Below are 23,407 nucleotides of genomic sequence, written 5' to 3' on the forward strand. Positions count from 1 at the left end.
TGCATTAACTTTAATAATGCAACATAAAAACCTAATTTTTACTGAGCATGTGAAGCAAGTATGAGAAAACCACATTTTATTTTATGCTTCCATAAAGTCTCTACTTCGCCTACAAACTCAGACAACGTGAAGTATATATAGGTTGTAAACGATTATTGTTTACAACGTAGCGTAGCTATGTAGTGGAAGTCGAAACGAAGAATTTTATTCAGTGAAATGATAATTAAATGGACACCCTAGCTGCAAACAGGCGTTGATGTACTTCATTGGGGACATGTTGAAGATGTGTGCCCCGACCGGGACTCGAACCCGGGATCTCCTGCTTACATGGCAGACGCTCTATCGATCTGAGCCACCGCGGGCACAGAGGATAGTGCGCCTGCAGGGACTTATCCCTTGCACGCTCCCCGTGAGATCCACATTCCCAACATGTCCACACCACTACATTCGTAGTGCGCCTAATGGAGCCTAATAGCAGGAGATCCCGGGTTCGAGTCCCGGTCGGGGCACACATTTTCAACATGTCACACACAATTTTCTATTGCTAGTATGTGAGGAATCGCGCCGCGAAGTCAGAGTGTGCGAATTTTTCTTCACCATATATATATATATATATATATATATATATATATATATATATATATATATATATATATGTTGTTGTTGTTGTGGTCTTCAGTCCTGAGACTGGTTTGATGCAGCTCTCCATGCTACTCTATCCTGTGCAAGCTTTTTCATCTCCCAGTACCTACTGCAACCTACATCCTTCTGAATCTGCTTAGTGTATTCATCTCTTGGTCTCCCTCTACGATTTTTACCCTCCACGCTGCCCTCCAATACTAAATTTGTGATCCCTTGATGCCTCAGAACATGTCCTACCAACCGATCCCTTCTTCTGGTCAAGTTGTGCCACAAACTTCTCTTCTCCCCAATCCTATTCAATACTTCCTCATTAGTTATGTGATCTACCCATCTAATCTTCAGCATTCTTCTGTAGCACCACATTTCGAAAGCTTCTATTCTCTTCTTGTCCAAACTATTTATTGTCCATGTTTCACTTCCATACATGGCTACACTCCATACGAATACTTTCAGAAATGACTTCCTGACACTTAAATCAATACTGGATGTTAACAAATTTCTCTTCTTCAGAAACGCTTTCCTTGCCATTGCCAGCCTACATTTTATATCCTCTCTACTTCGACCATCATCAGTTATTTTGCTCCCCAAACAGCAAAACTCCTTTACTACTTTAAGTGCCTCATTTCCTAATCTAATTCCCTCAGCATCACCCGACCTAATTAGACTACATTCCATTATCCTTGTTTTGCTTTTGTTGATGTTCATCTTATATCCTCCTTTCAAGACACTGTCCATTCCATTCAACTGCTCTTCCAAGTCCTTTGCTGTCTCTGACAGAATTACAATGTCATCGGCGAACCTCAAAGTTTTTATTTCTTCTCCATGAATTTTAATACCTACCCCGAATTTTTCTTTTGTTTCCTTTACTGCTTGCTCAATATACAGATTGAATAACATCGGGGAGAGGCTACAACCCTGTCTTACTCCCTTCCCATCCACTGCTTCCCTTTCATGTCCCTCGACTCTTATAACTGCCATCTGGTTTCTGTACAAATTGTAAATAGCCTTTCGCTCCCTGTATTTTACCCCTGCCACCTTCAGAATTTGAAAGAGAGTATTCCAGTCAACATTGTCAAAAGCTTTCTCTAAGTCTACAAATGCTAGAAACGTAGGTTTGCCTTTCCTTAATCTTTCTTCTAAGATAAGTCGTAAGGTCAGTATTGCCTCACGTGTTCCAGTGTTTCTAAGGAATCCAAACTGATCTTCCCCGAGGTTGGCTTCTACTAGTTTTTCCATTCGTCTGTAAAGAATTCGTGTTAGTATTTTGCAGCTGTGACTTATTAAACTGATAGTTCGGTAATTTTCACATCTGTCAACACCTGCTTTCTTTGGGATTGCAATTATTATATTCTTCTTGAAGTCTGAGGGTATTTCGCCTGTTTCATACATCTTGCTCACCAGATGGTAGAGTTTTGTCAGGACTGGTTCTCCCACGGCCGTCAGTAGTTCCAATGGAATATTGTCTACTCCGGGGGCCTTGTTTCGACTCAGGTCTTTCAGTGCTCTGTCAAACTCTTCACGCAGTATCGTATCTCCCATTTCATCTTCATCTACATCCTCTTCCATTTCCATAATATTGTCCTCAAGTACATCCCCCTTGTATAGACCATCTATATACTCCTTCCACCTTTCTGCTTTCCCTTCTTTGCTTAGAACTGGGTTTCCATCTGAGCTCTTGATACTCATACAACTCGTTCTCTTATCTCCAAAGGTCTCTTTAATTTTCCTGTAGGCGGTATCTATCTTACCCCTATATATATATATATATGCGTGTTCGTTTCCTTTCTAATTCCTGTGTCTCTTCCTGACTTTGTAGTCTAGGGGTTCGTTTCGTTTGTTTAGACAATTTTTTTGAATTGTCCTTACTTGATACTGGGTGATCAGATCGGTCGCTGAAAGTTGGGTTCTTTGGGTTTGTGTACGCCTCTACTAGCATGTCACTAACTCCTGGTGACACTGGAACATAATCGGAATTGGAACCTAGTGGTACCTCTGGATCTATAACAGGCATAGTAATTTATTTTCCAGGTGTCTTGTTACCGTCTAAGGTCTGGGTATTAGTCTCTCCTGGAGAGGCCTGATTCGAACATTTTGGCAGGGTAGCAGTTGAACTCTGTTTGTCAATACGCTTCGTGCAGTTGAATCCTGATTTCCCTCATTTTCTCCCTGACGTGATATGTAAGGGCCCTGCCCATTCCCATTTTCCTGTGATGGGGCTGACAATATATATATATATATATATATATCATCATAAGCGTTCTCTTCCTGAATCAAATAAAACCAACTTTTAGACACCTGAGTGACCCTGTTTTGCTTAGTAAATGTCGTCATGGGGACACTCAGAATACAAATTAAGGTTTCAGCCATTACGTATGGGAGAGATAAACCAAGAATGTTTTTGTAAAACTATATAAATTAAAAGTTGGTGTACTAGATGCAGTGATATGTTTCAATGATGGACTGATTGAAAATCCTGAGAAATTTAGGCATAAAATGTGGCTCTAATATGGAAGATCAATTGTTTGTGTGTGACAGACAACGGGTACATAAAGCTTGAAGATTGGCTCTTCAAGTTACCAAAGGAGCAAGAAGTGCTAAAAGGAATGCCAAGAGGAAGCTTGAGGACGAAGAAATGCTGCAGGATGAAGACTATGCTTCTCGAATATTCTGAGGTACAGTTTAATTGGACTCATGTCTTCACTCGCAATTTCCCACAAGTCGTATTTTTCAGAATTCAGGTACAAATATTTCCTAAAGTTTATTAAGAATTGCTCTAATTTTTTCTGTAACTTGCAATAGAACATATTTATGTAGTAGACCTACGCTTTATTGCAGACTGAACTAAATTATGGAAAAATGACATTTTTCTAGGAAAAATTATGAAAATTAAAATGTAAGATGTAATATTTTTTTATCCTTGTAATATACATGATAGGTAGAATTAAATAGGTCTACTACCTCAGCCATCATGTCATGCATATCCAGTAAAAATTTGGTCTCCTTCAAGGTTATAAAATCGGATTAAATGATACCTCAATTTGAGGAAGCATTTTGGAAAAAAATATTGCATTAATTTCATTGTAATTTTTTAATAATCCTGAGCAGGTTCAAAAATATTCAAAATACTTCAGATGTGTTTAGAAAGTGTGCTGCATTGCCTGATATTAACAAAAAATCTCTAAGACATATACATCATAAACACTGCCTGAAAGAAATAATAGTGAGCGAGGAAATGTACCCTGTATCCTTAATGTAGAACATATAGGTGCCAGCCTAGATTATATCCGAAAGTCCTTTGTCGATCAGAGCTATATAAGACTTCCACCACCACAAACCAACACTAGAACCGTCTATGACTATATTACCAGAAATCGTCTTCACAATCCAATTCAGGTACAATATCCTGCTGAAAACTGGGTGAACATTTGGAAAAAATATCACTGCAGTAAAATTCCACCAACTAGAGTCAGTGCTGTATGGTATGGCGTTATAAACAAAACGATACCCACATTGGAACTATTATGGTATATCAAATTGAGACATCTCCATATTGCGACGAATGTCAGCTTGTAGAAACTGTAGCTCACGTATTCTTATGTGGAAATAAAATCACAATTTGGAACTGGACTATGAAGAAATTAACACTTGTCAACATAACCACAGAAAGCCACATAGCGATAACTGAAGCTTTGCAACCCGACTGAAAATGTTACCCATCCGTAAAGAATAACAGTTATTCATGGTTTCTGGGACAGTTTGTGTTTTATGTGTTAACAAACAAAACTTCGAACTTAGAAGCATACATGTTTTATATTGCAAAAGAACATTTTAACTTCAAGAAGAATAACAAAAATAAGGACTGGTTTCAAAATTTTTATCTATTGCTTTATGTGCACTACAAACAGGGGGACAGTTTCATTGATTAGAAGCAGAATACTTATTCTTTCTTTTCTATTATTCCTGGAACCTTTTTTTGTTGGTTCTAAAATGAGACTGTTCTAATTTGGCAAAACCACCCCGACTCTGAATTTACTTTCATTTGGTGAAAAATATATGGCTTCCTTACAGACATCATATGTCTCCAGTGCAGAATAACTTAAATTGTGAAATGTTTTTGAATGAATGTTTGTTATGGATTTTTCCGTCATCTTTCTGCCAGTTATGAGTTATGTCCTACAAAATGCTCTGTTATCTGGCCATTTTTTCCGGATGTGTTTCGTGATTTCCGAAGATGTGGTTATGCATAATGCTAAGAGGACAGTTTAAATATTCATATGCTTGCTTGTCACAAATATTTGGCTGTTTATTTCCAGATATGTCACCCATTCCGAGGGTGTGCTACTTCTAAAAACAAAACAAAAAAACAAAAAATAATAAAACATAGAAAATAGCTCAGTCGGAAAGAGCGTCTGTCATGTAAGCAGGAGGAAATAAGTTAGCCATGGAGGAGGTCGTGGGTTCGGTTCTAGGTCGAGGCTTATTTTTCTTTATTTACTGAAAGTAGTCTGGGTTTTATGGCGTCTGGCGTTGTATTGGATTGCAGTTGCGTACTACGAACATAGGAATGTAAATACAATCGTTTTTAAAGAAACATTTTGCACATCATGGATGCGAATTGTTTCATATCACTGCATCTACTATATTCCAAACTTTTTTTGAGTGTACTCTCCCCCAATGGTCCCGTCAATTAATACGAACTATTATTCTGTCACGTTCAGATCCTTTACATTCTAGAGCCTTGACCCTATATTAAAATCTCACGTTTTTTTACAATAAAAAGTGAATGTCATAGAAAATCGTAAGATTCTTAAGTTATTATTTTTTTACATATTTTATTCTCACATTAAAATATCATTTAATGAATTAACAAACAATAAGAGGGTAATGTTGCATAAAAAGGCTAACATAATAATTTAAGTTTGTTAGAATTACATAGGCCTACCTTAGTGTTCATAGCCTAGCAATAGTCTGCTTTTCACCTCACCAGTGTGTATTGCGGTAGTAAAATATTATTTTATACAAGAACCCATTGAGATCCCGTCTTGAAATTTTGCATACATGTAGTCAGTTAGACTGAACAACACATATAATTTTTATAAAGAAATCCGAGGGTACTTATTTTGGAAATTTGAAAAAATGTTTTTTTGGAATAGTTTAAAATTTTCAGTTTTAGATAGCATAGTCATGTTACATATCAAATTGAATGGAATTTTTAGAGGAAAACAATGGTGCAAGTTTGAGCTCTCTAGGTTGTATAGTTTTTGATCTACAGCATTTTTAAACAATCATCGATTGATCAAAAACAGAGATTTTTTTTATTTTTAAACCCTTGAAACTCAAAAACCAAAGATCAGAAAAATTTGAAATCTCAAATTTAAACTAGTGTTAGTGGGTACATTACCTGAAAAAAAAATCATCCAAATCTGAGAGGTCATGGTTCAAATCATGTAGTACAATTGGTTGATTTGACGTGGAATGACCCTACTGCCTTTAAGTACGACGATTCTGGTGGCCGTCTGTGCTGTGTGGACGTCCAGAGCCTCGTTGACGGGTGTGAGAATGTTCACGTGACCGCTGATACCAGCACCGTTGCGCAACTGACACGGCACGTCCAACTTGTGTGGAAATTCTCCGAAAGGATCATCCTGTCACTCGTAAGGCCGCAATCTGACCTCTTCCAAACTCGCTCCGTTGGCTACAGGAATCAGGAATGCGCCTCCAAGGCATGGCTGCCTGCTTGTTTCACACGTCTGCATCACACTGAGCCTTTTGGCTGTCAGCATTCCCTGTTAAAGTGAAAGCCTTCTACTTAGACTTTAATAATAAAATGGGAAGGTACTGTTAATCAGAACTTAGGGAGAAGTTGTGATCTAAAGGAGAATAGATTTGCCGGCCGGAGTGGCCGAGCGGTTCTAGGTGCTACAGTCTGGAACCACGCTACCGCTACGGTCGCAGCTTCGAATCTAGCCTCGGGCATGGATGTGTGTGATGTCCTTAGGTTAGTTAGGTTTAAGTAGTTCTAAGTTCTAGGGGACTGATGACCTCAGATGTTAAGTCCCATAGTTCTCAGAGCCATTTTTTTGTTATTAATGGCACGCGCCCGAAAACTGCAAGTACGCGGTCTCGTGTTGCGTTAATTCGGAACGTAGGTACTTTCCTATGAGCTTCTGAAACCCCGGAGGATTCCAGTGTGCACATGGAGCCGTTTGCTGGTCTGCCAAACCAATTTGACTATGTGCGACAACTATGCGAGACGTAATACGTCAAATGTTTAGATGGCCAACTCAAGACAAATAATTACACCCACGCATCACTCATTGTGTGCGTGATGCGAGAAGCAGTACCTCCGACATTTCAGAAGGTGACTGCTACAGGCTCTAAGTGACATACTAGCAAAGGACACAAGTCTCACCATTTAGGTAGAGACCTGCAGTTCTTTACTGGCGTAGCGCCAGTACAAGAGTGATCTCTTCTCTTTCTGTCCGCTTCCTCTTCAGCTCGGTAGCAAAAGCCCATTTACATCTTAGACTTCCCCCACTTTAGCACAAGCCAATAACGAGCTGGAGAGCGGCATTCGAAGCTGGGAGAGCACCCTTTGCTCTGCATACACCGATTTGACCAATCAGAGACTTTAAGGTTAAGTAGAAAAGAAGGAAAAAGATTCAGCTTCATGACCTCTTTCCCACACGTATACGCCGTGTCTTTTGCTAACAGCATAAGCAGAATGGAACCACACCCCTCCATAAAAAGCTTGTTATCTCCCCTCTTGAATCCATACCAAAGTCTCCAAAGAACGGCCATAAACTCGCTAAAAAAATGGTTCAAATGGCTCTGAGCACTATGGGACTCAACTGCTGTGGTCATAAGTCCCCTAGAACTTAGAACTACTTAAACCTAACTAACCTAAGGACATCACACACATCCATGCTCGAGGCAGGATTCGAACCTGCGACCGTAGCGGTCATGCGGTTCCAGACTGAAACGCCTTTAACCGCGCGGCCACTCCGGCCGGCAAACTCGCTAAAAGCCCCTTGCTTTCACAAATATGTTTTGTAACAGAGTCTTGACATCTGGGCGCCTGTGTCCTGTCCCACGTAAATTCGCAGACTGCTCACAGTTGTTTTGTCGGCTTCCTGCCTAACAAGGGCCCATCCTCTGCTTTATTGCCACTCTACAATGCGCTGGCCATTGCAGTGGCGACTTCTCGGTGCTAGTCAATCCTCCTTGTAATGGTACTTGAATTACGTAACCATTACGGCACCTCAACTCAACCTCTCGATACCAGCAATATTCTACTGTGTTTCTGTAAAGTAGTTGACATGTTTCTGAGACAACATTCAGATTTGATTTCATTAATGTAGAGGTACTTTTATACATCGATATGTTTATATTGCAATGATATTATTCTTATGTGTATTCTTTCTTTTGTCACTATGATCTTTGACGTATTTGTAACTCTGAATTTTGGGCGCCTAAGCGATTATTAGAAGGTCGGACCTTGAAAAAGTCAAGTCTTGGACGACATGTTGAAAAGAGGCATATTGTAGTCAGCTTATAAAATGTGAACTTTAACAGTGAGGAAGATGTTTTCAAGTACGTTTTGTATTGTGAAGTGATTCTTTGTGTGTTACGAGACATTGCAACAAATGCAATAAAAAGGAAGTGTAACTTAAATTCGGAGTGCTGATTATTTTTTTAAATCACCATTGTGCTAACTTTCAAAGGTTTAATCTTCAAGAATGGTTTGCGAAACACATCTATAAAACTTTTGAATATCGCATAATAAAACCAAGGCCTCTTTGCATCCGAGCTTGGAATCATCACCACCTAGATTTTCGACGATTGAGCCATGATTTTACAACAAGACCAGCGTGGGAAACACGAAAAGATGAGTGCCTAGTTTATTCATTATTACACGAAATGACTTTATTAACTGTGCTCTGATGACGCCTGCCACATAATAACTTCGTTGTTGCCCGAAAATGCAGTATTTAGCAGCGTGAGCAACACCACAATCATTATAAATTTTTGACCTTCGTTGTGGTAGGGTTGTTAGAACCTGGATGCGGTTGCCTTCCGACCGGCGCCAACCAAACTGCCTGCACAATGAGCCCGCGGAACTCGGCAATCTGGAAATGGCTTCATCCTGGTTGCGCAGAAAAAACGCGCTTCCCTCGGCCCACCGTCGCCGTGCTTTTACTGCAGTCGTTAAAATCGGCACCCTATTCCTTTGATCGCAGGTAAAGCTTACTGTTACTCCTTCCCTAGAGCACGCAAGCGAGACCATTAACTACTACCCTCCATTTCATCATGATGTGTGAAGTCTACATCCACATCTACATCCATACTCCGCAAGCCACCTGACGGTGTCTGGCGGAGGGTACCCTGAGTACCTCTATCGGTTCTCCCTTCTATTCCAGTCTCGTATTGTTCGTGGAAAGAAGGATTGTCGGTATGCTTCTGTGTGGGATCTAATCTCTCTGATTTTATCCTCATGGTCTCTTCGCGAGACATACGTAGGAGGGAGCAATATACTGCTTGACTCTTCGGTGAAGGTATGTTCTCGAAACTTTAACAAAAGCCCGTACCGAGCTACTGAGCGTCTCTCCTGCAGAGTCTTCTACTGGAGTTTATCTCTCATCTCCGTAACGCTTTCGCGATACTAAATGATCCTGTAACGAAGCGCGTTGCTCTCCGTTGGATCTTCTCTATCTCTTCTATCAACCCTATCTGGTACGGATCCCACACCGGTTGTAGTGGGACGAAATTAAGCGTCACCCATCCACCAAAGTCAGCCCAGTTTGCAGGTGACTATAAGTTTAATTTAGTTTTGTTTATGTGTTTTCTTATTATTTGTAATAGATGTGAATTATCTAAAAGTTTTGTATTTTTTTTATGTGTTTCATGTACGGAGAGATCGGCGCAACGAACGGGGACAGCATCTTCGTTGCCGCGACCAGAGAGGAAATTGCTGGCCGCTATACGTCGCGGGTCGACAGCCAAGGAGCAACAGAAGATCCTGGAACCGAGTTGTTGCGTCGTGTTTCTAAAAATTAAAAATGAATTTTTATACTCTTTTTGTACAACAATGACGTCATATAGAGCTTAATCTTATTGAAATGTCAGTCACTGTCTGTCAACGCTCAAGTTCACATCTGTATGTGTAGGAAGCTAATAAAATAGTGTATGCTATTAAAGTTGAAACACGTGTCTTGAAGATTTATTTATGAAGAATTGTGTGAACGGATTAATAATATATTTAACAAGATTAGTAATTCTTACGTCGTTCGCCGAAACTTTGAATCTAAAAAGTTTATTTAATGTGTGATTCTGATATCGATTAGATCAAGATAACGTGTGTCAATATAATTTCTGAGGAGAAACAAACGAAATTTAAATTGGGAAAAGTTACAAAAACCAATTGGCCCAAGTGATGTAATTCTTTGCACACGACTCAACTGATGTTTTACAGTTTCGTTCAAGAACCATTCTATGACAATTTAAAAGAATATGAATCATTTTTGAAGTGGGTTGTAACTGACGTAGGTGACGAAGTCTGCACATGGTCATACATATATCAAACGAAAACTAATACGTCGTTACACTATACGGTGACCAGTATTCAAACAGTGGGCGAGCAAGCATACTGTAACCTACTTCCTTTGTTTTCGGATTGCATTTCCTTAGGATTCTTCCAATGAATCTCAGTCTGGCATCTGCTTTACCGACGATCAACTTTATATGATCATTCCATTTTAAATCACTCCTAATGCGTACTCCCAGATAATTTATGGAATCAATTGCTTCCAGTTGATGACCTGCTATTTCGTAGCTAAATGATAAGGGATCTATCTTTCTATGTATTCGCGGCACATTACACTTGTCTACATTGAGATTCAATTGCCATTCCCTGCACCATGTGTCAATTCGCTGCAGATCCTCCTGCATTTCAGTACAATTTTCCATTGTTACAACCTCTCGATACACCACAGAATCATCCGCAAAAAGCCTCAGTGTACTTCCGATGTCATCCAAAAGGTCATTTATGTATATTGTGAATAGCAACGGTCCTACGACACTCCCCTGCGGCACACCTGAAATCACTCTTACTTCGGAAGACTTCTCTCCATGGAGAATGACATGCTGCGTTCTGTTATCTAGGAACTCTTCATTCCATCACACAATTGGTCTGATAGCCCATATGTTCTTACTTCGTTCATTAAACGACTGTGGGGAACTGTATCGAACGCCTTGCGGATGTCAAGAAACACGGCATCTACCTGTGAACCCGTGTCTATGGCCCTCTGAGTCTCGTGGACGAATAGCGCGACCTGGGTTTCACACGATCGTCTTTTTCGAAACCCATGCTGATTCCTACAGAGTAGATTTCTAGTCTCCAGAAAAGTCATTATACTGGAACATAATACGTGTTCCAAAATTCTAGAACTGATCGTCTGTAGTTCTGCACATCTGTTCGACGTTCCTTCTTGAAAACGGGTATGACCTGTGCCCTTTTCCAATCCTTTGGAACGCTACGCTCTTCTAGAGCGATCATATTCCCTAAGATCGTGAAGCGGCATAACACCGAATCAGAATTGAGAGTGCCCTGCAGTCTCTGAAAAGGACGGACACAAGTAGCGCCCTATCCCACGACGCTACCTGCTGGTGAATGATGAAACCATTATCACCACATCTACTATCTCCCAGATGGCGTTTCCGTTCTGCTACCTTTCATTTCAGATGTTTAACTCATCGACTTCTGCTTGAGGAACTGAATTAGGCGTGATTCAGTACAGTTATTAGGTAACAATTCGAAAGGAAACATAATGAAACATCCATTCATTACTTAAGCAAATTTGTTTGTATTAACACTTAAACATAACGTATTCCAAAACAAAAAACAGTATACTGTATGTACAGAACAGTACTGATGCATTACAACAGCTGGTCATTGTGTGAAGCACCACCGTTGTTACAGACATTATACCCGCGAAGCATGTTCCGGTACACACTCTCTACCCCACCTGGCGCCCCCATCAGTTTCTAGTGCAGCAGCCCGAACTCGTGCCAGAAGATCTTCTTCTGCCTCTACAGGAGTCTTGTAAATTAAAGTTTACACACAACACCACAAGAAGAGGTACACAGAAGCTAAATTCGGCGATCGCAATGGCCACGAGGTTCGACCACCTCGGCCCACGCTTCACCATATTCTCTGTTGAGGTGCCGCCAAAAAGCACTTGAGAAGGTAGGTGGTGCACCATCATGCTGAAATCACATTCCAGAGAGGACATTCAATGGCACAGCTTCCAAGAACGGGTCCAATACATTTTGCAGGAAGATGAAGTACACAGGCTAATTGGATTTTGGGCACGTTACACGTCTGAAGTGCAGTTGTCGTAGAACTGAAATGGTAGTTCCGGACATGGATTCTTATTCAAATTATTATGTACTCACTCCCCTCTACAAGTCCTAGAAGTTTGTAACGCGAACATCTGAACACCCTGTATGTAGTGTCTGTTCTTTCAGACATGTTCGTGATGACGAGTGAGGGGTTCATGGGTAGGTGGTGCTCGCTGGTAACGTGTAACACGCTGGTAATTTGGGTCGGATGGGAAGCGTGATCGGATGGGTGAGGCGGGTAAGGTGAGTGCTCACTTTATGTGGGAGATCTGGCCTCGAGTCCTGGTCCTAGCTCAAAATTTCACCTGCCATTATCGATTCGTTTCGATGCCCAAATGCGGCTAATGTCGTTGGAAACCTTTGAATTAAACATTTCTTCCTTCTGGTTAACGTCACAAACGTTGCAGAATCAACCTGAAGACGTTTTGTCACATTTGGTTTTGCCAATTTCAGTTTTTTTAGGCTTACTTTTTTTCTCAGAGTCACTGTCAAGGAGGAGCCTCTTGTAAGGACTACCAGTGATCTCAACAGCAGATGATATTGCTCTGCTTCTTAATCCTCTTTGTGACCTTAGAATAAGGGAGATATGTTGTGGGACTACAGGTTTGTTTTATAGAAATTGAAGGATTCAGGAGGGTATAATTCTCATTTGTTTGTCTCCATTTTGATAGGAGCTCTTGTCTATTCTCTCATTTCTTCTTCCTCATTTCGAGTTTCTGATTACGGATTGGATTTAGTCTCTACAAAGTCAGAGACCCGAAAAATGTATGGATCCAATGGCCAGATTCCAATTTGGAAAAGTCACTCACAGCATTTTGTGTGGTTGCAAACCTGGTGTATGTCTCTCCTAACACGAGAGCAATCTTTGTATGACTAACATTGATTTCAGGTCTGTGCAAAGGCATTTCTCATCTACTCGGTTGTAATGAGCTGGAAAGTGACTTTAAAAATCTAGTGTCTGCAGCCTGTGAGTGGTTTGTGGAGGCAGGCAAATCATGATTATACCATTATCAATAGCAAATAGCACATGTAGTACAACTGTTAGATCAATTAGAACATCATATTAATTACTACAACAAGTATTTTATTTTCTTACTCTGTTCAGACAGGTCTCAGAAGGCCCAATGGTACTGACTGATCGCTGTATGTATCATTCTCAGCCAGTAGGTGCTACTTGATGTGGACATGGAGGGGCATGTGGTCAGCACACTGCTGTCACAGTCATTTCAGTTTTGCTGACTGGAGGCGCTACTTCTGTCAAGCAGCTCCTCAATAGGCCTCACAATGGCTGAGCTCACCCCACTTGGCAACAGCGCTCGGCAGACAGACGGCTGAGCTCGCCCCACTTGGCAGCAGCGCTTGGCAGACAGAAGGCCACCCATCCGAGAGCTAGCTGAGCCCGCCATCACTTAACTTCTGCTATCTGATGGGCTCTGATGTTACCACTGTGGCAAGGTCGTTGGCACAACAAGTGCAGTGAACATTATTTTAAACTGTGCCGATACAATATCCAGAGTGGTTCAACTGCCACTGCTGAACGGTTATGTGCAATTTGCGGTGCCATCAAATACCACACACAAGATTTTCATATTCCCTCACTCGCTACTTGCAAAGTATTAGTTGTTCCGTTAAGTTTCGGGTGCGCAGCCGCAAGAAATCTCCTTCTTCTTATAATATTTTGGCTGTATACCGTCCAGCCATCTTCAGAGTGAGTCGCAAGACTGCCGCTCCAGTGCTCGCTTCGTCCCTTTATACTCGTGTACCGCGCGACTGCGCATGCGGCCACAGATGCAAATGCGCCAGAGACGTTGGTCGGCGGCAGAGACGTGCATAATGCGCGAGTTGTATCTATGACTTCGCTGTCGATCTGTGTTGGCATATCGATATATCATTGTGAGCTGCGCTGTGACGACATCTTTGTGAGTTTATTACAGCAAGTGCCGGATTCCATGATTTATCAAGATTGAAACCACTATCTCTATCAATTAAATTCGTCGTCAAGCGAATTTCAATTGCCTCCTTCACTAACGACTCCCAAAAGGATGATGTAGTTGCCAAAATTTCGACGTTGTCATACAACATAATATGACCATTATCAATACAGTACACGAGTATAAAGGGACGAAGCGAGCACTGGAGCGGCACCTAACAAATCCCCCTCTGATACCTCTTCCTATCGTCCAATCTGCCTCACCTCCGTGTTCAGTAAGGTCTTCGAGGCCATCCTCTCTCGCCGTATTCACCGCCACCTTAAGCAGCACCGCCTCCTTCCTCTTACCCAATGTGGCTTCCGGCCTTCCTTCTCTGCCGACGACCTGCTCCTTATCCTTACCAATCTTCTTTCCCTCCAACTTAACTCCCATCACTCCACTATCTTTGTTTCCCTTGATCTCCAGAACGCCTATGACCATGTCTGGCATCCCGGGTTCCTCTTCAAACTCCAGACCTATGCTCTCCCCATCAACTTCGTCCATCTCGTTGCTTCCTTCCTCTCCCATCGTCCCTTCTACATGGCTATCCACAATTCCAACTCCCATACTTTCTATCCCTCTGCTGGCGTGCCCCAAGGTTCTGTCCTTTCCCCTCTCCTCTATCTCCTGTACACTGCTGATATTCCCAAACCTCCCCCTCCTGTTCATCTTGCCAGCCAGAGTGGCTGTGCAGTTCTGGGCGCTACAGTCTGGAACCGAGCGACCGCAACGGTCACAGGTTCGAATCCTGCCTCAGGCATGGACGTGTGTGATGTCCTTAGGTTAGTTAGGTTTAATTAGTTCTAAGTTCTAGGCAACTGATGACCTCAGAAGTTAAGTCGCATAGTGCTCAGAGCCAGCCAGCCAGCCAGCCTGTTCATCTTCTCCAGTTCGTTGATGACACTGCCTTCCTAGCCCTTTATCCTACCCTTCAATGGTCCCAACGTACTCTCCAAACCCACCTTGACCAATTCACCTCTTGGTGCAATCAGTGGTTCCTCCATGTTAATCCCTCCAAGACCCAGGTGATCATCATAGGCAGCACCACCAGCTCCTTCCTCCTCCATGATTTCTACCTCACCATTTATGGCCATCCTATCCACCTCACTCCTACCCTCAAATACCTTGACCTCACACTCAACTGCATCCCCACCTGGACTCCCCATCCCCTTACCATCCAAAACAAAGCTCTCAACCGCCTCCTGAAACTCCTGTCTGGCCGGATGTGGGGTCTGCATCCTTCCACCATCCTTCACACCTACAAATCCTTGATCCACCCCATCCTTTGTTATGCCCCTCCCCGGTTCTATAAAGCCCTCCAAATCCTCGAACGCCATGCGCTCCGCCTCGCCTTTGCATCTGCCTTCCATCCCCCATGCACATCCTCTACAACCTCATCCCCTTCCCCCACCTTCTCCTTTTCCTTGAACACATCCACACACTATATATTGTGTGCTGCCTTGATCCCCCTCACCCCCTGGTGTCTCCATTCCTCTCCACCCCTAACCAGTTGCTGCACCTTTACCGTTGTGTCCCACCCTCTCTCCATCTCCACACCCTCCATCTCCTTTCCCAACACAACTTCCACCATCTACCCCTCCCGGATGGTGAGCTTCGCCCTGACATCTACCCTTCCTACCAACTCTAACCCCATCTTCCTGCCTCCTCCTCAGAGCTCCCTCTCCTCCCCCTCCCTCCTCCTGAGTGGCTTCCCCCTCCTACTCCCCCTCCATCTCTTGTACCTCCTTTCAGTGTCTCTGCGCTCCCTGCTGCCCTGTCTTCCCTCTTCATCTCTTGCCCCACGTGTTTCCTGCCTCTTTGTGAACCCACTGATGCGCCTCCTCTCTTCATCCCGCCGCTTCCCCATCTGCTCCATGCTCTCCTCTCCTTTTCCATCCTCTCTGACCTTTCCCTCGGCAGGTCCCACCTGGCAGTTTTATTCTTCATCGTGTGTGCTCCAAGTGGGTTTTAAGTGTGTTGTTCCAAAGTGTTTTTAATACTGTGGCCGACCTTTAACTTGTGCATGCGCATTCAGTGTCTTCTCTGTGTTTTAAGAATCGCCAACTGTGTTTTTTAACTTTCTGGTGACTTTTTTAACTGTCCCCCATGAACGTCTCCATGTCCGTGTATTTTTACCTCCATTTTCTCCCCTTACTCTGTTTTATGTTCCCCTTTTTTATCTCCTTATGTATGTATCATTTTATTCTTGTTTTAGTTGTCATCTCACTCAGCTGAAGAGCGGCGGATTGTGCCGCTGACAGCCCTCCCCTGCCCATATGGGGCAGAGGAATGAAATCACAATAAAGAAAAAAAACTGGAGCGGCAGTCTTGCGGCTCTTTCTGAAGATGGCTGGACAGTATACAGCCGAAATATTAGAAGAAGAAGGAGATTTCTTGGGGCTGCACACCCAAAACTTCATGGAACAGTCTTTGCGCCACCAAAACCTGAAGATTCACATAAAGTATTAGTTCTACAGGAAAAAATGAACGTGATCCTTTTGTAGGAAATGTAATGTAGTTAAATTTTGAACATGAACGCATTTTTGATAGAGGCTGTAGTTATCGAATTATTCGAGCAAAACGTACAAAACTGTCCTTCAATAACGTTTTTCTTGAATAACTCGAAACCTGTCTCCTCCAGCGAAAACGTACCCCATTACATAATTTGGGTACACTAAATTTCCTACTAATAGGACCTGATAATTTTTTCTGTAGGACTAGTAGTTTGTGTGCAGCGAGCAAGAAAATATGAAAATCTCATACGTGGTATTTGATGGTGTTGCAGGATGCATAAAACCCAGTGGTACGGGTAGCTGAATCGTCCTGTATAACAGTGATCGTAAAACTGCGACCCACAGGAAGCAAGCAGCCTGAAACGAGTATTCAAGTGGCCTGTGGCCAATGCTGGCAACTCACGAGGATGCAAGTCAGTATTTTTTTTATATATTTCGTGTGTTGTGGATTAAAAGGCTGTTGTCATTTTGGGGCAGATGGTTTGATTCTTTCAGTCTACTGCTAAGCAAATTTTAAAGAGGCTGTTGGTTTGTGCCATTTATCTTAAGTGGTAGTTGTGTGGCTTCAACTTAAGCTTCAACTTTAGCTTTGTAATTCATATATGTCTTGTATATCCTGCATTTCCACTGGCCTTTTATGTTAAGATGCATGTGTCTTAAAGGGTGTTTTACTGTGTGTCGTACAAGTGGGAGCCCCAAGTTCTTCGAGGTTGCCCATATTGTAAGGAATCCGAAAATTTTCCAGTGACATCAGACTGGTACCTCTAATCCTGAGCATTTCCTTATTTGTCATATTTACCATTATTATTGGTGATTTTTTTGTGTTAGCAGAAGAGCCAACACCGTGTTATGGGGGGAGGCCGAAATGCACGCGTTTTAGCTCAAGCAGGCTAGTGTGAGGACGGAAGAACTATACTGACGTGAGGTCTGGAACATGACAAGGAATTAGAATTTAGAAAGTGGACATCATTAGTTTATGCAGGAGGATCTGCAGCGAAAAGACGCATGGAGCAGGGAATGGCAATTGAATCTCGACAAGTGTAATGTGCTCCGAATACATAGAAAGGTAGTTCCCTTATCATTTAACTACAAAACAGAATGACCATATAAAGTTGATCGTCGGTAAAGCAGATGCCAGACTGAGATTCATTGGAAGAATCCTAAGGAAATGCAATCCGAAAACAAAGGAAGTAGGTTACAGTACGCTTGTTCGCCCACTGCTTGAATACTGCTCAACAGTGTGGGATCCGTACCAGATAGGATTGATAGAAGAGATAGAGAAGATCCAACGGAGAGCAGCGCGCTTCGTTACAGGATCATTTAATAATCGCGAAAGCGTTACGGAGATGATAGATAAACTCCAATGGAAGACTCTTCAGGAGAGACGCTCAGTAGCTCGGTACGGGCTTTTGTTAAAGTTTCGAGAACATACCTTCATCGAAGAGTCAAGCAGTATATTGCTCCCTCCTACGTATATCTCGCGAAGAGACCATGAGGACAAAATCAAAGAGATTAAAGCCCACACAGAAGCATACCGACAATCCTTCTTTCCACGAACAATACGAGACTGGAATAGAAAAGAGAACCGATAGAGATACTCAGGGTACCCTCTGCCCCACACTGTCAGGTGGCTTGCGGAGTAAGGATGTAGATGTATATGTAGATACTTAACTTTAATCCAGTAATGATGAACGTCGCTCTTGACGGGACATGAGTCACAATATTATGTGTTCACAATACGTTCTTGAAGTAATTTTAGTAACTGAATATGGCGCCTTGCTAGGTCGTAGCAAATGACGTAGCTCAAGGCTATGCTAAACTGTCGTCTCTGCAAATGAGAGCGTATGTAGACAGTGAAAGAACACTAGCCAAGTCAGCTGTACAACTGGGGCGAGTTCTAGGGAGTCTCTAGACTAGACCTGCCGAGTGGCGGCGCTCGGTCTGCAATCACTGACAGTGGCGACACGCGGGTCCGACGTATACTAACGGACCGCGGCCGATTTGAAGGCTACCACCTAGCAAGTGTGGTGTCTGGCGGTGACACCACAGATTTGACTCAAAGTGTCATGTTTGGTGTAAATTTTGTGATGAATTAATTTCATTACATCAACTGATATTTCGAAATGTTGCAAAATTTCTGTTTAATTTCACTTTATGATAGCTGTTTTTTTTATTGTACAGAGAAGGGAAGAAGGGGCATGAAGGAAGCTATTCTATTGCTTTGGTTTAAAAAATTGCTTCGTTAATTGATTAAAATTTGTATTAAGATTTTGCTTAAACATATTCTCGTCAGCTGTAAGGCAATAAGAAAATTGTGATGATATTGATAAATGTGTACCTGTATAATCATTACGAATGATGTTCAATCCCTTAAGGCCCAGTCCTTCCTGTCAGGTCAACCCACAATAAAGTTTCCAGAATGAGATTTCCACTCTGCAGCGGAGTGTGCACTGATATGAAACTGTAAAGTTTGGAGGGTAGGAGACTAGGTACTGGCAGAAGTAAAGCTGCGAGGACCGTGCGTGAGTCGTGCTTGGGTAGCTCAGTTGGTAGAGCATTTGCCCGCAAAATGCAAAGTTCCCGAGTTCGAGTCTCGGTCCGGCACACAGTTTTAATCTGCCAGGAAGTTTCACAATAAAGTTGTGCATTATAGTGCTGTGTTTATGGTGGCACCCCACACCATCAGACTAATCAAAAGTGCTGATAAGTACTGCAGTGTGTCACAACGATGACTGCAATCTGGCCTTGTTCATTGTTGCCAAAGCCTCCACACACACTCAGACACTTCCTCCACGGTGCTGTAGCTAGTAAGCAGAGTAGCCTGGAGAGATGGCCCGGTGCCATATTTGTGCCCGGTGTCCTCACTGCTGCCACCACCGGCAGCACACCTCTCGCCGGCCAGAGTGGCCGAGCGGTTCTAGGCGCTATAGTTTGGAACCGCGCGACCGCTACGGTCGCAGATTCGAATCCTGCCTCGGGCATGGATGTGTGTACTGTCCTTAGGTTAGTTAGGTTTAAGTAGTTCTAAATTCTAGGGGACTGATGACCTCAGAAGTTAGGTCCCATAGTGCTCAGAGCCATTTGAACCAAAGCACACCTCTCTCTGCTGCCGCATTGAAGGAAGCCCCGACGGTGGCCACCGTGCCAACAGTCTGTGGTGGTCTGGCCGTCGTGTGAGTACTTGCCTCTGTAGAGACACATCTCATCTCTATTTTCTGACTCAGGACGGTTGAGCGAAAAATGTGTCTGTCCTCATGTGTGTCCCTGACGAACAGCATCATCAGGGGCGATTAACCGCATTCTCGGCAAATCACAATCCTGGTGTTTCCCAATTTCGTCACGTGCTGGTATACGATTCTTGTTGCGTACATAGTTCCGTGTAGTCAGCGCGTACACAACTTTCCCACTAGAGCGCGCCACGCTAAGCACAACAGCGCAGGAGCAGCGCTCGTCCGTCTCTGCACTAGGAGATTGCGCTGTCTTAGAGACGGACCAAATTCTGCTTCCGCCGATCCGCGTATTAATATGTAACGCAGCCAATGAGATTGCTGCTAACGTAGAACCTTTTCTCCTCGCGGATCACACTCGCGCAGTGATACCTGAACGCTCGAGGTATTATAACGTGTGTACCGATTAGTCAGTCTGCATTTGTCTGCATTAGTCTGTAGTCAAGTTTCAGTCTGCGCCTAATAAGATTATCATGTTCCTGTACATAGCCATGAAGATAAATGAATAGACAGTTTGTCAAGTATGAGAGATATGTGAGAATATAACGTACGAAGACCAAAGGAACTTCAGATTGTCAATTGTAAACAGCATCCAGAATCAAGTTACATAATGTCTACGCTTTTTATTATTTTAATAAATGTGTGTGAAAATTACTCAAGTTCTGTTTAAAGTTGGTCACCGTCAATCTGCTACTCTAAGCGTGCAAGTGGCATTTCTATCGTCTGACCTAACGGCAGAAGATAAACACGCCACGATAAGACCACGAGACATATTGCTGACACTTGCCTACTTCGTTAGAACGACAAGTCAAATAATCTGATGGTGTGTGTACTGAAGGTGTTACAGTACGCACACCACAATTCTCCTTCTTAATGGAGGTAGAACGTGACCTTCTCACAAACAACAGGCATTCAATTGAAATTTTTGAACCGGATATCGTTTTCCTAATTTTCATGTACGTATAGGGTGTTGGGAAATTCGCATTACAGTCTTCTAGGACTTGTAGAGGAGAGTGAGTACGCAATATTTTGAATAGGAACCCATATACTGAAACATACCGTTTCCGTTTTACGACGGTTTCAGTTCAGATGTTTATCTCATTCACTTCTGCCTGAGCAATTGTATTATGCATATTACGGTACAATTATTGGGTAACAGTTCGAAAGGAAACATAACCACATTTGTTTTTATTAAAACTTAAACATTACATATTTATATTATTCCAAAACAAAAGAACCCAGCATGCTGTATGTTCAGTACAGTGCTGGTGGATTACAACAGCAGCTCGATGTGGCGACCACCAGAGTTGTTACGGACTATGTACCTGCAAAGCATGTTCTTGTACAGACTGTTCATCCCACATGATGTCTCTCCAGTTTCTAGCGAGGCAGCCAGACCTCATGCCAGCAGATCTTCCTCTGCCTCTACAGAAGCCTCACAAATTAAACTTTTCCTACGACCCCTCAGGACATAAGTCCGGCGATTGTGGCGCCCACATGGTTGGAGTACCTCAGTCTCTCCGTCTTCCACCATATCGCCTGTTGAGATGCTTCCGAACTGCATGTCAGAAGTGAGGTCGTGCACCATCTTGCTGAAGCCACATTTCCTGATGGGCATGCAGTGGCACTGCTCCCAAGAACGCTTCCTATAACTTTTGCGGGAAGATCAAGTACGCAGGACCAGTTAGCTTGACTGGAAGTAGATATGGCCCAATCACGTGATCGTCCAGAATACCTGTACATACATTAATTACCAAACCAGAGCTGACATCCCTGAACATACATGGCACAACGGTTTTTGTTTGCCTGGATGTGCCTGTTTTGTGAATTCCAAACACATTCCTTACAGAACATACATTCATGTGTGAACAGGACTTGATGTCGAAACAGAGGAATGTCGATGCAGCGCTGCAGGAACCATGTGCAGTAGGGAACACTTTGTGGAATATCGGCTGGAACCTTAGTGTGTACCCTTAGTACGTGGTATGGAAGTAATTGTTGCTCACACATAATGTCCCAGACGGTACTGTGACTAACACTCATTGCACACACAGTTGTTCGAGAACTCGATGATGGGTTCTCTTCAGGATGCAGAATTGCCGTGGAGCAACAGGTTCCTGCCACCTCACGGTGAACGTAGCTATTTCTCAGAGCCACTGGGTATCTTGGTTAAGTGTTTGTGTGCTGGCACGCTACATTGTGGAAAACGTTCTTGATATAGCCAACTAGCAGCTCTTCCGTTATCTCGAGCTTCGCCATATTCAAGGAACACGTCTCTGTGCTCCGGAAACGTGTACCGAACAGTGTTTACCGTATTGGAGATGGACAGGTATTGAACAGGTTCCGCAGCATGGCATATATTAAGTGACATCAGGTGATCGTCAGACGTAGTACATGTCATATACTGTCTACCCCATTGCACACCAGGACAAGCAATTCCCAGACGATCCTCTTTCTTTCAGCAGACACGTTACACATCTGAACTGAAATCGTCGTAGGAATGGTACGTTTTTGGAAAAAGAGTTTCTGCTCAAAAAATTAAGTACTCACTCTCCTATATTAGTTCTAGAAGTTTGGGATTTCCGAACACCTTGAGTGTATTGTAGATGGTGGTGTTACTCCTATAAACTTTGTGATGATGCCTAACATGCTAAATCACCTGCATATCCAAGCCAATTATTTATTTGTTATGAGCCACTTTCATGGTGCTTCTGTTTTAATGGCCAGTAGTGTATATGGATTGTGGTGTCACCGCCAGACACCACACTTGCTAGGTGGTAGCCTTTAAATCGGCCGCGGTCCGGTAGTATACGTCGGATCCGCGTGTCGCCACTATCAGTGATTGCAGACCGAGCGCCGCCACACGGCAGGTCTAGAGAGACGCCTCAGTTGTACAGCCGACTTTGGTAGCGATGATTCACTGACAAATTACGCTCTCATTTGCCGAGACGATAGCATAGCCTTCAGCTACGCCATTTGCTACGACCTAGCAAGGCGCCATTATCATTTGCTATTTATCTTGTGATGCATGTACTGTCAGACCGATGTTGACCAATTATGGATTAAAGTTAAGTATTCCAGAAGCTACGTACCTTTTTTGCTAGTCTCAATTCCTTGTCATTTTCCAGACCACACGCCAGCCTGCGTGAGCTTAAACGCGTGCCCTTCAGCCTCCCGTCCTAGTGGATTGGCTGTGTTGCCAGTCCACAAAATAGATCTTCTGCTAAGATTCGCTATAAGCTGTTATTCTCAATTTCATGATTTTTACTCTTCACAGTGATTTTTTTTGGTACTTACATATTTCAAATGGAGCTTATTGACTATTTATGTTCATTATGTTACATTTCTTTACCTACCTGAGAATGACAGGCATGTGCCTACTCCGTGCCCACCTCACCGTTTCCTCTACAGTGAGTGGATGTGGAGGCTGTCTCTGTAGGTCTTCCAGCACATTTAACTCAGTAAGATTATCTCCATGGCACGGAGGCTGCTGCAGAAGAACAGACAAAGGGTCTGCAGTGAGGTTGGCGAAGACTGTGGACAGTATCTTGCACATGACGAACGGGACAGCTAGTCGAAGATGGTGGCGCCGCGCCACGGCAGCTGCAGAAGCATACTCTAGCACGAGGTTCCCCAGTCTGCCACCAGGTTGCAC

General features: G+C 43.0%; 1 non-coding gene across 1 annotated transcript; it reads right to left on the reverse strand.

The window, feature by feature from the left end:
* Positions 1-288: 288 nt before the first annotated feature.
* Trnat-ugu (transfer RNA threonine (anticodon UGU)) lies at positions 289-363 on the reverse strand. The gene has a single exon. It is a non-coding gene; the product is annotated as a tRNA-Thr (tRNA).
* Positions 364-23,407: the final 23,044 nt, after the last annotated feature.

Source organism: Schistocerca serialis, chromosome 10 (assembly GCF_023864345.2).
Source record: "Schistocerca serialis cubense isolate TAMUIC-IGC-003099 chromosome 10, iqSchSeri2.2, whole genome shotgun sequence".
Lineage (NCBI taxonomy): Eukaryota > Metazoa > Arthropoda > Insecta > Orthoptera > Acrididae > Schistocerca > Schistocerca serialis.